At 38.0% G+C, this 18,239-nt stretch overlaps 1 non-coding gene across 1 annotated transcript; it reads left to right on the top strand.

Moving 5' to 3' along the window:
- The first annotated feature begins 4,030 nt into the window (after positions 1-4,030).
- On the top strand, positions 4,031-4,137 carry LOC117278281 (small nucleolar RNA R71). The gene has a single exon (XR_004508635.1). It is a non-coding gene; the product is annotated as a small nucleolar RNA R71 (small nucleolar RNA).
- Positions 4,138-18,239: the final 14,102 nt, after the last annotated feature.

Raw genomic sequence — 18,239 nt, 5'->3', positions numbered from 1 at the left:
ATAGATATGGAGAAATTCATCCCATATAAAATTAAATTATAGGAAAACATAAATTCAATCTAAACTCGGGTCTTGAGAAGGAATGATGAAATCCTTGTGCTTTTGCTCCTCCAACTCTTCCTTATCTTCCTTAGGTCTAAAGTATGTCAAACATTCAGGAAATAAAGTTTTCCTGTGTATTTATACAAAGTAGGGTCGGGCCCAGATGAAATCACCTTCTCCTAGCCGAAATAGGAAACTTACTCTGTAAAAATTGCACAAGCGCGCCGCATGGGGCAACGTGCCATGCGGGGCATTAGTGGGGAAATCTAGAGAGTTGGTTCTGATATGAAACAAGAATTTGCACAGCCGCGGCGCCCCACGCACCGCAACAGTGAGGTTTTCTCAGAGTACGGATTTTTCTTGCGTTTTGACATCCAAACATGGTCCTCGACCCCCGAACACATTTCTGGCTTAATCCCCTGAGATTTTACTCAGACTTCAAAGCTCCAAATCACTCAAATTCATTCTATGATATCTACATAGCTCGGAATGACTCCTACAAGGCATAAAACACACAAAAAGTGCAAAACACTATCAATTAAAGCTCAAACACAAATAAAGTACAGTAAATTAGAGTGCAATAAGCGAATAAAATATGAGATTATAGCCTACCATCAACACCCCACACTTAAACCATTGCTCGTCCTCGAGCAATCAAACTACACTTCATATTGACACGACCTTTTTAAACAACTCTCCTAACTTGTCACACCGAGAATAATTAAAACAGATTTAGCACTCTAACGTAACATCCTCGCCTCAAGATTTGACTCAAAAGCACCATGCAATTTTCACAACCCGCTCACTTACTCTAATATAGAGGTCAACGACATTACCTTTCCTTCGTGAATCAAGTTCCCTCACACAACCGTAGAGAGTAGTTCCACACACAATAAAATTTAAGAATAATTAGGAACTCAAGATAGAAAGAATTCACTCATTCTCAGAAACAACATTCATATGCCAAAAACAGCGTACCATAGGCTTGCCCGTAGTGCACTACTCTACTAATTGAGCAAATTCAGTCAAGGATTATGTAGGACTTTAATTGGTTGTAATATAGGTTGCAGTACGGGTAGGATACATTTAGATATAAGAGTGACTATACCTCCCTAAGCACTTTAATACATAATTACTCGTTCAAAACCCCACACTTATATTAAACCATAACTCCACCTTCACATCAATATACATCAACTCCTACTTCTTTAAGCATACATACATCAAGAGTTACTGCTATCAAAGAATATTTTTCAATTCAAGTGGCTCTTACTTGTTTAAAGGAATGCACCTTCCTCCTATTTCAATAGTTCCACTCAAAAGCCAAACCAACACCCCACACTTTAACTTTTACAAAGTTCATAACAAATTCAAGTGCTCGTAAGAGGTACAAGGTTCAAATAAACGGTCAATTAAAACAAAAGGGTAAAGCTTGTAATGTGGTTGCCAAGGAAACATGATTACAGACTCAACGAGATTATCTAATATACATAACAATTAGGTGGTTAAAATATATATCTGGCTCAACAAAGAAACACCTATATCACTTCCAAGACTATATAAAACTACTATTTTGCTTTGCAAACACACGAGGCAAGTTTTAGATATCGACTGCAATGCACAGAATACCTAAAACCTCACACACACATGGCACGTAACTCACTCAGGATCGGACTCATCAAGACACTATAGTCAAAGCAGTTAATCAAAGTTAAGATCATACAATTTAAGGTACTTACACAAGAGTCAAAAACAGAGCCTAAGCATCACAACTAAAGCACTCACTATTCTCAAGGTATAATAAAGTCAAGAGATATTGCCTTCAATTCAAATCACAGCACAAAGTTTCCTACAGTAGAAAAAAATAAAAACTAACTACACCCGGTTCAAACAAAACCCTTGAAAAAGAACCGCGATACAAAGAAAAACTAAGGGGGAATTATTACACTACCTAACAAAAGAAAATGATTTTATCTTTTTCTTTCGACTTTAATCCCTCAAGAAACCCGTCAAATGATATCCATCGTCGTGAAAAATTAAAATTATTTCAATTTTTATGGTTTTGTTTTTCAATTATTCTCTATCTCTAACTAGTACAACTACCAAACAGAAAACTAATATACATACATACATACATAATATCCCCCACCCCACACTTTAAGTTGTGGCATGTCCCCATGACACACAATTAAAAAGCATAAGGTAAAGAAAACTTTCCTGAACGTCTAGTCGGGGTCTGAGTCGAAGTCGAGATCTATTCCCCTCTTTCGGTCTAATGCGCACATCCATACCGACAACTTCTTCTCAGCCTTTTTGGGGTACACCCCACACTTATCTTTCTCGCTCACTGCAGCCTTCGCTTTTGAGCCCTTCACTTTCCATTCAATACTCGCAGTTGGTTTTTCTTTTTGTGCCCCATTTTCTACATTCATATCAAAAGTCACCGTCTCCTCACCCACTCTAAGCATGAGGTTTCTCTTATGTATATCCAATATTGCTCTACCCATTGCAAGGAATGGTCTTCCTAGGATTAGGGGGATCTCCTTGTTCTCCTCCATATTCATCACTATAAAGTCTACAGGAAATACAAACTTATCCACCCGAACTAATACATCTTCCACTATCCCCCTCGGGTATTAAAGTTGTCTGGTCCACCAGCTGCAAAGATATTGGCACTAACCTTATCTCTCCAATCTCCTTCTCCAGTTTTCTATAAATAGATAGAGGCATTAGATTAATTGAGGCACCAGAATCACATAATGATTTATTAAAATGAATCATTCCTACAGAGCAAGGTATAGTAAAACTCCCTCGATCTCCACACTTTTGTCGCAGTTTATTTTGCAATATCATGCTGCAATGCTCCATGAGCTTCACCACTGTAGTCTCCTCTATTTTCCTCTTCTTCGTAAAGATCTCCCTCAAGAATCTGGCATAAGAAGGCATTTGTGAGAGCACTTATGTGAATGAAAAGTTTACATGAACCTGTTTCAGCATATCCAGAAATTTCTCAAATTGCTTGTCTAATGTTTCTCTATATATCTTTTGAGGGGAAGTTAAATTAGGTATATGTTTGCTCTCCTCATGTTCCTCCCTTTTTGCTTTTTCTTCCTTCTTCTTCTTCTTCTTCTTCTTCTTCTTCTTCTTCTCAGTTTTCATCGGGCCTTTCTTCTTTTTTTCCTCATCATTTTTCAGCTGCTCCCCACTTTCTTTTTCAAGTATCACAAATTTTTAGTTCAGGGTGGGATCTTTCAACACTTGCCCACTTCTCAGAGTTACAACATTCACTGTTTCTTTGGGATTCTTTTCAGTGTCAGCAGGGAGAGTGCCTGGAACCCTCTCAGATAATATTGTTGTAATTTGTCCTACTTGTCTCTCTAGGTTTCACAAACTAGTGCCCAATTCTTTGATAGCTGCTCCATGAACGTCCAGCCTCTCATCTGTCTTGATAATGAAAGCCTTCATTAGATACTCTAGACCAGGTTGAATGGGTTGTTGTATGCTGGAGCTCCTTGTCCCTGCGGTCTAGAGTTATTTTGCTGCCAAGCATTCACAGTACCTCCAGGTGAACTCCATGAAAAACTAGGGTGCCTATTACCCATTGCATTGAAATTGTAGTTTCCCACAACATTTACTTCCTTAGTTGAGGCTTGACACTCATGAGTAGGGTGTCCTCTTCCACATATATCATAAGCTGTGTGAGGCTCACTTTGTATCGAGGCTAAGGTCAGCTTCCTTATCTCTTTGGAAATAGTATCAAGTTCCCTGCACAGATGTGTTAGTATCAACCTGGTGAACACCAGTTGATCTTCTTCTTTCCGCACTCTCAGAGGGCCATTGATTTAAATCTTCAGATAACTCATCAAGAATTGTAACTATATCCTCTGGAGTCATGTTCATCAATGGGCCTCCAGCTACATTGCTCAATGTTCTAGGTGAGGCCGGTATCAATCCATCCCAAAAGTCCCGAAGTTGCATCCAGAGTTCAATTCCGCTATGTTGACACTTTAGAACAATCTCCTTAAACCTCTCCCATGCTTCAAAAACCGTTTTAGTATCTTTCTGGAAGAAGTTATGGATTTCTCTTCTAAACTTGCCCGTTTTAGTTGAGGAGAAATATTTAGCAAGGAATTTATTGGTCATCTCCTCCCATGTTCTAATCGAACTTATGGGCAAGCTTTGAAGTCATTGCTTTATATCATATTTCAGAGGAAAGGGGAATACCCTTAAATACACCATATCTTGTGACATACCATTGTATTGAAAGGTGTTCATAATCTCCTCGAAGTCCAATAGATGTGTGTTTGGATCGTTTTTTGGCTTCCCTCTGAAGACACAACAATTCTTAAGGGTTTGAAGCAACCCTTGTTTTAACTCCAAATTGTTTGCTGCATTTGGAGGTGGTCTCACACTTAACAATCCTTGATTGTAAACCGGTCTAGCATAATCGCCAAGTGGTCTCCCAGGCATGGGAGTTATATTTCCGAATTGGTCTGCACCCAAGGGTTGATTTTGAGCAAATCTACGACCCCTCTCTTCTTCGTAGATAATTTGTGCATCTCTAATAACTGCTTCTTCAACATCCCATGCAACTTGTACTCTTCATTGGGTTTCTTCTCTCGCAACCAAATCTACATTATCCTCATTATTTCCAGCCATAAGTTCTTTGGGTAAGGATTGCCTAATTATTTGTAACGTCTTAGTGAGATTTCTTTCCTTCCTCAGCTGTCGAAGTTGTTTTTCTATCTCAGGTTCGTATGGTAGCACTTCTTTCGAAAAAGCTCGAGTCCTGCACCAATCTACACCTGTAACATGCGCACAATCAATGAATACCAAACTTAAAAATGGAAAAATAAAACAAAATAAAAAAGAAAAATTCCTGAATTAGCAATATAAACTATTTCAAACACTATTGATTGCTATCCAGGAGAATCAACAATCAAGATTTATATGATTAATAACTAAAATTAACTAAGAATCTAGAGCTATTGACTAATGACAATCGAAACAAAGATAAGCAAAGAAAGTTATCAGTGGGAGAATATAGGGTTTTGATAGGATAGGTGCAAGATAATTGTTTGGGATCTAACTCTAGATAATTCACTTCTAATGTTCAAGTGAGTCTCTCGAATTCACTCAATTATTAGTTCAAACAATCAACAAAAACTCTTCTCTCAATTAAGTTTTAACCTCACAAGATGAAACAATTTAAGCACGTGAAGATATGCAAGAATGCATAGTGGATTGGTCTTTTGAAAAACCTCTTTTGATTATTCTCCTAACTAGGTTTAATCAATAATTCAACTAGCCTCTTTCGATTACTAAGAAGAATTAATGAACTCAACCGACAACATAATGCAAAAATATCACAAGTTATGCCTCTCTCGATTATATGAACAGGTGAATATAGATGCAACAGTTAAATCATCCAAAATGCTTCAATACATAAAACTAGAGTTATAATCTACAAAAAAATATCAATACATCAAATCTATCAAACCCTAAAGATAACTACTCAATAGATATGGATAAATTCATCACAAATAAAATTAAAGTATAGGAAAACAAAAATTCAATCCAAACTCGGGTCTTGAGTGAGGAAGGAATGATGAAATCCTTGTGCTTTTGCTCCTCCAACTCCTCCTTACCTTCCTTAGGTCTAAAGTATGTCAAAAGTTTAGGCAATAATATTTTTCGATGTATTTATGCCAAGTAGGGTCGGGCCTAGACGAAATTACCTTCTCCTAGCCGAAATAGAAAAATTACTTTGTAAAATTTGCACAGGCGCGCCGCATGGGGCGACGCGCCATGCGGGGCATTAGCGAAGAAATCTAGAGAGTTGGTTCTGATAGGCAATAGGAATTTGCACAGCCGAGGCGCCCCATGCGCCGCAACAGTGAGGTTTTCTCAGAGTATGGATTTTTGTTTTGTGTTTTGAGCATGTGTACAATTGCAGATAACTCCAAATCATGCACCAGATAGTTTTTATCGTGGGGCTTCAGTTGGTGCGACACATTGGCAATCACCTTACCGTCCTTCCCCAATACATGTCCAAGACCAACCCTCGAAGCATCACAATAGACTGTGTACTTATGATGACCAATTTGACCATCCATTTTAAAATTAAATTATTTATGCTTAATAATTTTCAATAAATATGGTAAAATATTTTATAATCAATAATACCTATTTTTATTAAAATATAATAGGAAATAGTAATTAACAATGTTGAATTAATAATTTAGTATTAAATATTTATGAATTATATTACTCCTACTATTTTAGAATTATTTAAATGATCTTTATATTTTAATAAACAAGTCTTACAATTAATTTAATAAATTAACCTTTTGTTTTTAATTATATCGCTTCATTACTTTAATTCGAATTTAGCCACATAATTTAATAAATAAAGTGTTTTAACAGATAAATAATCAGTTACAGTAATTTATAATATATTTAATGATTATATTCTATCACATTTAATTATAATTAATTAAGTTTAATTAAGTTAATCTTTAAAGGAGTTAAAAGATCAAAGGATACAATTGCAACTAATTAACTAAACTCAATATGATTATGGATTAAATTTTATTTCAGCTGATTTAGCCCAAAATACAAACCCAATATAGCCTGACCCGGTCCGGAACCAACCCTCTCTATACAAGATGGCGATATATGGCTTCCTCTGTAAGCCAATTAAAAGGTGCCAAGTAACCCGTCTTCCTCACTCATAGAGAAAACACAAATAGATCCGGACCGTTGATTCAATTCATCAACGGTCCGTGTTTAATCTCTATTTTCTCCTTTCTTTAATTTTGTTGAGACCTTAACTCCACCGTTGAATTATAGGGATCCAACGGCCGTCTCCTTTTGTAATCAAAACATTTTATTAAATCCTTATGCCTCGAATTATCAGGGTCATTGATCAAACAATACAACGGCCCAGGTCTCGTCTCCCACTTTTAACCCAAAGAGGACCCCCTAAACCCTAATCACTTTCCAGCAACGACTGTCCTAATTCCCTTTTCTTCTCTCATTTCTCTCATCCCCATCAGCCCCATCAGTCCTAAAACCTTACATAAATTTATGCAGATTACAAATCCGACCTCAAATCATCCTTCTGTCCCTGCTAACTGTGAATCCCGCCTGGAACTTTCCCCTTTCGTTACCCTAATTTGAATCTCTAACCCAGAAGCCCTAGACCTAAAGGTGAAACCTGGTATTTCATCTGTCCTTCCTCTGTTCCGTCGAATCAGAGCATGCACGACTATCATCTTCAGCTTCGCTAATATTATTCATTGCCCCGAGGTCAAATGTAGTAACCTTTGGGCATTAGGGCTTGACATATGGACCAAAGGCTTCAACGGTCGACCTCCTCGTGACTAGGTAAATCCTACACTATTTTCCCCTTTTCCTTCTAATTTTACCTGCTTACTATCATTATCCACCCTATCGTCACTCTCCATTGTCTGTTCCAACTCATCGAAATCCTAAGTGGCTTGAATGCCACTATAAATAGGGCATTCAATGTTTCTACCTAATAGACACCAACACACTTAATGTCATCGGCAAATACACTGAAATAAGAAAAAAGTTTATGTTTTTCTGCTAAGTATTAAGTTTCAGTAGTTTCTCCCTAATTTCTCTTTTCCTCTTTTCATTTCTGCTCGAGTTCGATCTCTGTGAGTGGATTGTTTGGACTCCTAAACTGCTAACAATCGACTCTTGCTTAGTTTGTTGCTCTGTAGAAGGTCAGTGTATACTGACCCTGTCTCTATCTTGTAATTGTGTAATTTTTTGTGATTTTTTTCTGTTAATCACCTTTCGCTTATGATATACATAAGTTGTACATGACTATACTTGTTATATTCTGTTTGTTATATGCCATTTCCACTATTGAGTTGATAATTTCCTGATAAATTATGTTGTCCTGATACTGCTATCTGATCTATGTTGTTAATGATTTTTATCTCCCATAAGTTACCTAGATAAAATGCTTCTGTGATGTTGATACTCTTCTGAACAAATCCTGTTGAACTTTTTTATGATTAGTTGAACTAAGTCTTAAGTTGATGTTATGTGTGATTTATCTCTATTAGTTAAATTTTAGCTATACTACTATGTTTAGCTAACTCGATTCAGTTATGCTCTTAAGCCTCTCTTAATGACCTGTTAAGATTTCACATCTGTTGCATTAGCCATATTGATCCTCATATTTTTGATCTTATACCACACTGTTTTGGTTCAATAAAAATGATTCTCATCACAGAACATGTCTTACATTTGACTTGTTTGCCTTGATGATCTTAATTGAATATTTTGTTGGTTTAAACCATGCCTGTTATATACACCTAAGGGTTCATGCAAGTCTATCATTGTAGTTTAAACTCTTGTGAAAGACTTGTCAGCATAGCCATCGCACAACCTGCTCACTTGCTATGTCCAGATCTGTCATGTCCCTTTGTTGTTTTATGACTATGAACTCTTTTAGTAGTGGCTATCTGAAATCTTATTGTATGTTGGTTGAATGACTCCTTGTTACATCCCGTACCGTAGCATTAGGATGTGCCGTAGTAAATACACATGAGTTCGAAGGGATTATGTCTATTAAGAGGTTATAGAGGGTTTAAGACATTATTATTATGAGACCCTGTAAGTTTATAACCTTGATACCGTTAGATATTATGTTAGTGTGGTATTTTTTTTTAAGCGGAGTATTTTAGTAAAAGTTTTATAAGTATAATTTTAGATAGTTACCATTATTATAATTTTTGGATATGGTAAATTATACACATAATACGAGAAAGTTTATAAATAAGATTTTCTTTATAAAAAAATAGAAGTTATTTTCTCACAAAAGAAGGTTATGCTTTTACCATTTTTAGAATTAAGCGTACGAAAATTTGTACTCTTTATACGAGATTAGCAAAATTAAAAGTTGAGAATATATATATATATATATATATATATATATATATATATATATATATATATATATATATATATATATATATATTTACATGGATATTTTAGCGAAATAATAGTGTATGTGTTGATTTTATATGGTACCACGATTTATTATTTTTATATTGTAATAGTAGTACTTTAGAATGAGGACAAGACTATCTTTGAGGTTATAAGTGCTTATGATATTTATAACAAGTGATAAGTAAGTTCCATGAAGGATAAAGGGTAAACGAATCAAAGAAAATAAGTTTAGTTGAAGGTTGTCGATTTAGGATAAAATACGGTTCGAGCAATAATACGGTTCAAGTATGTTAAGGCTAATCCTTCTTTCCTTTTTGGCATGATCCAAGAAACGATACGTAAACGTAATGATATTCCATAAGTGGTTCTACTCTTAGCAGTTAAGGATGTCTATGTTATTCATTCCCGTAAAGTGATATTCAAGCATGTCTAAATAAGTATCTAGTTCTCTATTGAGGTATTTGATAAAGATGTTAATGTTTATAATATAGTGATGCATGTACATGCATCTTCATGCATTTCCACCGTGCTACGGCCGGTCAGGCAGTTACTACCGGTTGGGCAGTTATGTATCATTATTTATCACCGGTTGGGTAGCCATGCATATTCATTTATCACCGCACTACGGTCGGTCGGGTAGTCATGCATTTACCATCGAGTTATGGCCGGTTGGACAGTTACATATTTACCACCGAGGTACGGCCGGTCGGGCAGTCATGCATTTACCACCGCGCTACGGACGGTCGGGCAGTTACCACTGATCAGTTGGGCAGTCATGCATCATACGAAATGGATAATAGAAATAGTCTCAAAGAGAAGCACTATGTATGTAAATATAATAAGTATGCATATACGGTGGCACTTCAGAGATTCAGGTTAATTCTTATATGTCTTTAATTAAGGTTGACTTATTGTTATGTTTTAGTTCTACCTTACATACTCAGTACAATATTCGTACTAACGTCCTTTTGTTGGGGACGCTGCATTCATGCTTGCAGGTATAGATAATCAGTTTGATGAGCCCTCATAGTAGACGAGATTGGCATTCAGCGAAGGCTCGATAAGACTCCACCTCATTCGGAGTGCAGCCGAGTCTATGAGTCATCGTGTCAGAGTTTTGCTACAGATTTATGGGTAGGCCGGTACCCTGTCCCATTTATGTCAAATAATCTTAGAGGCTTTGTAGATAGAGGTTCCTTTTGTACAATATGTCAGAGGTCTTGACGGTCCAATGTATTCATATTTTAAGAACGATGTTTCATTAATACAAAGTTATGGCCCACTTATAGTTATACATTACGAGTTGTGGCCATGGTGGCCCATGATAGTTACAAAGAAAAAACAAGAGTTGCAGAGTGGTTCGCTCGGGCCAGCACGGCATCGAGTGCCAGCCACGCCTCCCCAGGTTTGGGCGCGTGACACTCCTATTGACCTCTATGCTTGTGCCTATGTTCATCATACTTCTGCTAGTTAAGTAATGCCCATGAATCCTTACATGTTCTTTAGTTGAGAAAGTTTCATGTTTAAATTACTATGTTCATTGCTGAAAACTTCTCTTGATAGATTGAATCATGTCCGCCTTAATAACTCAGCAACTTGAGTGAATAATGCTGAACATAGGATCGAAAAAGTGGAAAGCCTACTGGTAACCTGGATAGTAAGGTCACTCACATGTTTAAGTAAACTCATTAAGAAATGTTTGCCATGTTCTCACCCATTAAGAATGAACATCCCTACCCATTGTCTCATATCTGGTTGATATTTTTATCTATAAGGAACTTAATCAGGAATTTGGAATTATTTGAAAACCCGATAGACTGCAACTAGATATCATGCTATTAGCTTTGAACTAGACTAGAACTGACCTTTCTACTTACATTGATATCTCTGCTGGTTGTTATCTTTGGGAAGCCTGAACAAGTCTGTTAGTACAGGTGTTTAGTGAAGTAAGGTCTCAGCCATGTATATGTTTGCCTTAGACTATTCTGAGGATTACTAAAATGTCTGTTGAAGTACTCTGAACCTAATTAAGGATCCTAAAATGTTGAACCCTTAGTAGAATTAATGAAACTAATGCATATGTCTCTCTTTTCCACCTATTAATGCTTAGATCATTTAATCAGGCACCTCTGAACATGAATTGGTTAAATACAACACTTATCTTCTGATAATATACTACTAGCCCTCTTTACAACCGCGTAGCTATTGGGCATTTGGTCATCACGTTTGTGACTGTCATGTCACGTTTGCATAGACGTTTTTGGTAACTGGGCATTTTGTTCTTCGCGGTTCGCGAAGCTTTTTCCGCGATAACGATGTATACACCTGGGTAGTCTATTTAACATCTCTATTTCGTGGGTTTGGTTATTATATCACATTTTAAGTTAGAGAGCTCGATTTTGGGCGATTATGGAGGGGATTTTCATAATTTGGAATGGGGTAAGTACTTTTGACTCGGATTGTTCATTATTCATGATTCCATATTTGTTTTAGCATTTAATTAGTGAATTAAATTGAAGAAATAGGGTATTTTAGTAAAAACCTTCCAAAAGTGAAAATTGAGGATTTAAAGGTCAATTTGAGGTCGGAATTGGATGAAATTGGTATAGTTGAACTCGTAATATAATGGGTGTTTGTAATTTGTGAGTTTGACCAGGTTCTAAGGTGTGGGCCACGGGTTGACTTTTTGATTTTGATAAAGATCGAATCTTTATTGTTTGAAGTGGTTTCCTAAGGCATTATTTGATGATATTAAGTTGTTTGTGACTATATTTGAGTCGTTCGGAGGCCGATTCGAGTGGGAAGGGCTTTTTGGAGTATTAATTTGCACATTTTGAGGTAAGTAGCATTTCTAAACTTGTATGTGAGGGTAATTATCCCTGGGAACTATGTTATTTGTGATGTGTTGGGGTGACACACATGCTAAGTAACGGGCGTGTGTGCGTGCACCGGAGTATTTATGATACGGGTAGACTTTAGACTATTTCTGGCCTTACTTTGCTATCACACCTTTTTATATCCACGTTTTTACCTACTTTGTTGATTATCTGAACTATGGTTCATGTTATAAATCATGTTTAGGCTATGTGATTAATTGGTTGAGACGTAATGGAGCTATTTCTGTTGTTTTGAGCTATATGTCTTAGCTGTAGTTATACACCCAGTCATGATTCTTCATTTGCATATCCTATCTCAGTCCCTATACTTTATTCATTGTTATATCATGATATTGTTGATTTCTATATGTGATACTATTTGCGCTGAGTGATATGAGATTGTGAGCCCTTGAGACTTGAGAGGTTGATGTTTGAGGAAAGACTTAGAGCTGTGTTGAGAGTGTTATTTGGATCAGGTTCCACGCTGCAATAGGCCATATTGGCTTTTGATTCGTGCTTGGGCAGAATCCGCTTCTCCAGAGCCTGACTTGCCAGCAGTGAGTGTAGACACAATAATATATACACGTTCTTTGGTGAGGGGTATTGATACTAGGCACCCATATAGTTCTAAGTGATTGTGTGTGTGTGATTAAGTGGGCATTTGAGTCAAGTTCCTTCAGAGTGCTGAGAGTGAGAGTACTTGAGGATATCACTATGAAATCATTTGCTTGACATGCATATCAGACTTGTAGGCATAGAGATGTACTTTTCCTCATGCTAGCTGGTAAAAATATTTAGTATCCGTGTGGGGCTATAACTTTTATACTTGGAAGTATGTCTATATTTCTATAATGTGAATGAGCTAAATATGATAATTCCTTTGAGCTATTTATTGCTACTGTCATCATTATATCCTGCGTTGTTATTGATATTGGTCTCTGACTGTTTCGTCTGAGCTCGTCACTGCTTTCAGCCCAAGGTTAGGTTTATTACTTATTGAGTTTATGGGGTTGAATGTACTCATACTACACTCTACACTTCGTGTGCAGATCCATGTACTTCCAGATGTGGTGATTGCTAGAGTTGTGTTGGTACCAGTACTTGAGAGACTACGAGGTAGCTGTTATTACGTCTATAGACCATGAAGTTCTCTTTCATTTATTTCCTTTGTTACTATTCTATTGTCCAGGCAGTTATATTGAGGAATTGGGTTTGTATTTTGATATTTAGTAGTGCTCATGTACTCGTTAACACAAGATCTTTGGGATGCTTGTAGCAGTATTGTTGTTGTTTTCATTAGTTATTTCAGAATATTTCTTTTATTGAGTTTATTAAATCATGTTTATTCAAAATTGTTGTTATTGTGTGACTGATGGCTTGCCTAGAAAGTAGTGTTAGGCGTCGTCGCGGCTCCGATGGGAGTTGAGTCGTGACAAGTTGGTGTTAGAGCACTAGGTTGCTTAGGTCTCGCGAGTCATAAGAAAATTTAGTAGAGTCTTGCAGGTCGGTACAGAGATGTCTATACTTATCTTTGAGAGGCTACCGAACTATTAGAAAAATTTCACTTTCTTATATTCTAGTCGTGCGGATTTGCTATTTTCGAAGTTTGAACATTGACTCTTCTATTCTCTCACATATGGTGAGGACATGTGCAACCGGATCAGGCAAATGGCCACCAATACCACCAGTTAGGGCCACGAGAGGCTGGGGCCGCGGTAGAGGCCGAGGTGGGGCTTGAACTACAACTAGGGTAGCACTTGTGAAGGTACCAGTTGCTCGGAGCAGGTTCCAGATACTGTTGAGCCGGTGGGACAAGCTCAAGCACCGACAGTGCCTATTGTCATTCCTAGCCTTCAGGAGGTATTAGCTCAGATTTTGAATGTGTGCATGAGCCTGGATCAAGCGGTTTCGATTCCAGTTGCACCAGCTACCTCACAGGCTGGGGGTGGTGCCCAGACTCCTATCGCCCGTACTCCAAAGCAGCGAGCCCAGGGTTATCAGATGCTAGGAGTGTTACCAGTTTAGTTAATTGTTGTTGCTCGGGCTGAGGTTGGTCCACCTATGACTGATGAGGAGCAGAAGAGATTGGAACGGTTTAGGAGGCTTAAACTACTATAGTTCAGCGGAGAGGAGTCAGACAATGCTCAGAACTTTCTAGATCGATATCAGCGGATTCTTTGCATAACGGGTATTTTGGACACCGGTGGAGTTGCATTTACTACTATTCAGTTGGCAGGGACAACCTATAAATTGTGGAAGGCTTATGAGTTAAGCAAAACAGCTGGCGCAGCAGCACTTTCGTGGCATGAGTTCTTAGTTCTCTTTTTAGAGAAGTTTGTTCTCCAGACTCGCAGAGAAGAGCTGCGTAGAGATTTTGAGCAGTTGTGCCAGGGAGATATGATTGTGGCTTAGTATAAGATGAGATTTGTAGATTTGGATCATCATGCAGTATGGCTAGTTCCCGCTGAGAGAGAGGATATGGAGGTTCATTGATGGCCTCAACTATGGTCTACGTTACAGTTTGGCTTGAAAGGCTTAGACGGATTCTAGGTTTGACTAGGTGGTCGATATTAACAGGTGCTTGGACCAGGTTCACAGGCTTGGGTGTGAGCAGCGGGAGGGCCAGAGGTTTCGTGGTTCAGGTGGTTTTGGTAGACCTCATATATAGGTCAGTCACATCACAACATGGGTCATTCTTATAGGCCCGCTCAGATGGCTCGTCAGGTTCCTCGTGGTTTATCAGCTAGCCATGGTTCATACAACACTCGTCTGGTTCAGTCATCTTTCAATGCACTCTCAGCACAGAGTTTGTACTGTGCTCCATCAATTTAGGGTTCGTAGTACCGGGTTCTTCTAGTTGTTATTCTAGTTCTCGGAGTCCAATCAGGTCCCACAGTCATCCTTAGGTTGAGATTGCTACCAGTGTGGGGAGTTGGGGCATGTGAGGAGGTTTTGCCTCTATTTTATTGGAGGTCCCGTGTAGCAGAGAGGTCAGGCTATGACTCCCGCACCAGTTACTACACCACCTACTCGGCCAGCTCGGGGTGGAGGTCGTACGAGTTGAGGTCACCCTAGAGGGGGATGTCCGTCAAGTGGTGGTCAGGCTTGATGCTATGCTTTTTCCGCTAGGCCAGAGGTAGTTTCTTCCGATGCTGTGATCACATGTATTGTTTCAGTGTGCCACAGGGATGCTTTAGTGTATTTGACCCTGATTCCACTTATTCATATGTGTCATCATACATTACTAGTTATTTAGATATGGCTCGTGATTATTTAGTTATGCATGTTCATGTATCTACGCCGGTTGGTGATTCTATTATTGTAAATCGTGTGTATCGATCGTGTATGGTGACTATTATGGGGTTATGAGACCATAGTTGATCTTTTACTGCTTAGCATGGTTGATTTTGATGTAATTCTGGGCATGGATTAGTTTTTGCCATATCACGCTATCCTTGATTGTCCCGCTAAAATTGTGATGTTGGTAATACCGGAGGTGCCGAGGTTAGAGTGGAGAGCCTCCCTGGATCATGTTCCTAGTAGAATGATTTCACATTTGAAGGTTCAACGGATGGTTGAGAAGGGATGTTTGGTGTACTTCGCCTTCTTGAGGTATATTAGTGCTGATACTCCTACCGTTGAGTTAGTTTTGGTAGTGAAAGACTTACCTGATGTGTTTCAAGCAGACCTACCATGCATGCCACCCGACAAGAACATTGATATTGGTATTCATATGGTGCCAAGCACTCAGCCCATCTGTATTTCACCGTATCGCATGACCCCTATAAAGTTGAAAGAGTTGAAGGAATAGTTACAAGAGCTACTTGATAAGGGCTTTATGAGGCCTAGCATGTCCCCTTGGGGTATGTCAGTTCTATTTGTGAAGAAGAAGGATGGTACTATGAGAATGTGTATTGACTTCAGGCAGTTGAGCAGAGTTACAATTAAGAACAAATACCCTCCGCATTGATGTCTTATTTGATCAGCTTTAGGGTGCTAGAGTATTCTCGAAGATTGATTTGAGGCCGGGGTATCATCAGCCAAAGATCCAGTATTCAGATATTTTGAAGACGGCTTTTAGGACACAATATGGTCACTATGAGATTCTGGTAATGTCCTTTGGGTTGACCAATGCCCTAGCGGCCTTTATGCACTTGATGAACACTTTGTTCCAGCCATATCTTAATTCCTTTGTCATAGTATTCATTGATGATATATTGGTGTATTCATACAGCTAGGAGGATCACGAGCAGTACCTTAGGATCATACTCCAGAATTTGAGGGAGAAGAAGTTATATGCTAATTCTCCAAGTGTGATTTTTGGCTTGATTTGGTGGCATTTTTGGGGCACGTAGTGTCCAGTAAGGGGATTAAGGTAGATCCGAAGAAGATTGAGGCAGTTCAGAGTTGGCCTAGACCGTCTTCTGCTACTAAGATCCAGAGTTTCCTTAGTTTGGTCGGGTATTATCGTTGTTTTGTGAAGGGTTTCTCGCCCATTGTTACACCTTTCACTAGATTGACCTATAAGGATGCCCTATTCAGGTGGTTTAAGAAGTGTGAGGAGAGCTTTTAGAAGCTCAAGACTACCTTGACTACAGCTCCAGTTCTAGTTTTGCCTTCGGGGTCCGTTTCTTATACAGTTTATCGTGATGCTTCACGGATTGGCATTGGATGTGTGTTGATGCAGGAGGGAAGAGTAATTGCTTATGCTTCGCGTCAATTGAATCTTCATGAGAAGAACTACCATATACATGATTTGGAGTTAGCATCCATTGTTCACAAATTGAAGATTTGGAGGTACTATCTCTACGGCGTGTCTTGTAGGGTATTCGTAGATAACAGGAGTCTACAACACTTATTCAAGCAAAAGGATCTGAAGTTGACGCAACATAGGTGGTTAGAGCTACTAAAGGAGTATGATATTACCATTCATTATCACCCGGGGAAGGCCAATGTAGTGGCCGATGCTTTGAGTAGGAAGGCTGAGAGCATGGGGAGTCTTGCTTATATAACAATTGGGGAGAGACCGTTAACATTGGATGTTCAGGTTTTGGACAATCGGTTTGTGAGGTTGGATATTATGGAGCCTAGCCGGGTTCTTGCTTGCGTTGTTTCACGATATTCTTTGTTTGAGAGCATCAAGGCGCATTAGTATGATGATGCCCACTTGCTTGTCTTGAAGGACACGGTGCAGCATGGTGATTCCAAGGAGGTTACTATTGGTGATTATGGGGTATTGAGGATGCAGGGTCGGATTTGTGTTCCAAATGTGGATGGTTTTGCGTGAGTTGATACTTGAGGAGGCCTATAGTTTGCGGTATTCCATTCATCCGAGTACCACAAAGATGCACCAGGATTTGAGGTAGCATTATTGGTGGCCGAGGATGAAGAAAGATATTATTGAGCAAGTTGCTCTGCATTTACACACCATAATGGATAACGTGCCATACGAAATATTATTATTATTATTATTATTATTATTATTATTATTATTATTATTATTATATAATAATAATAATATTTTTTATTTTTACAGTAATAGTATATTGTTCTAAATAATATGTATTAACAGTAACAGTAGAAACACACGATGAAAGCAAAGTAATAGACCCAACTTATATAAATAACTAGTGTAACGGTCCGCGCTTCGCGCGGTTATTAACAAAAAAAATTGCATTTTATTGACATAATAATGCATTTAAATTATTACGTGAAATCTTCTTCAAAAATCTCTGTAATACAACCATGATATGCTTCTTTTCGGTCATTACTCATTACTACTGTTGTCTCTTGGCAAAGGCCTTTAAGAGGCTGATGAGGCAAGACAACATTTGCATTGTTATTGATAAAATCGGGAGCCAGTTTGATTAAGGATAAGTTTCTACAATCTTATTTACTAATTTCAATGCCTACTCCCTCATAAATCTGAGACAGTAAGATACATAAAATAAATTTTTAGGGTCCATAAAGTGCCCAAAATTCAGTTTCTATAAAATATTTCGAAAAATTATCACGCAGATCACGATCATGACAAAAAAAAAAAAAAAAAAATAAAGAAAAATATCTTCTGTTAAATTCCCATATCGCCAAGTAAAATCATCTTTAAGACTCAACTTTATGCTATATGTGATTCAAACTTAGAATGCATACTATGCTAAAGGTAAATTAATACTACTAAATAAGTATCAAGTAAATTCATCATACTGTAATAAACCCAAAAGAATCATCTATTCAAGTCTTTGTTTGAATTTACATACACAAATATTCATAACATGCCACAGAAAAAATATATCAAACGGATATCAAAATCGACCATCGGCTACAAATACA

This window comes from Nicotiana tomentosiformis, chromosome 7 (assembly GCF_000390325.3).
Source record: "Nicotiana tomentosiformis chromosome 7, ASM39032v3, whole genome shotgun sequence".
NCBI classification, from domain to species: domain Eukaryota; kingdom Viridiplantae; phylum Streptophyta; class Magnoliopsida; order Solanales; family Solanaceae; genus Nicotiana; species Nicotiana tomentosiformis.
The sequence above is the reverse complement of the archived record's forward strand: the minus strand, read 5'-3'. Positions and strand labels throughout refer to the sequence as shown.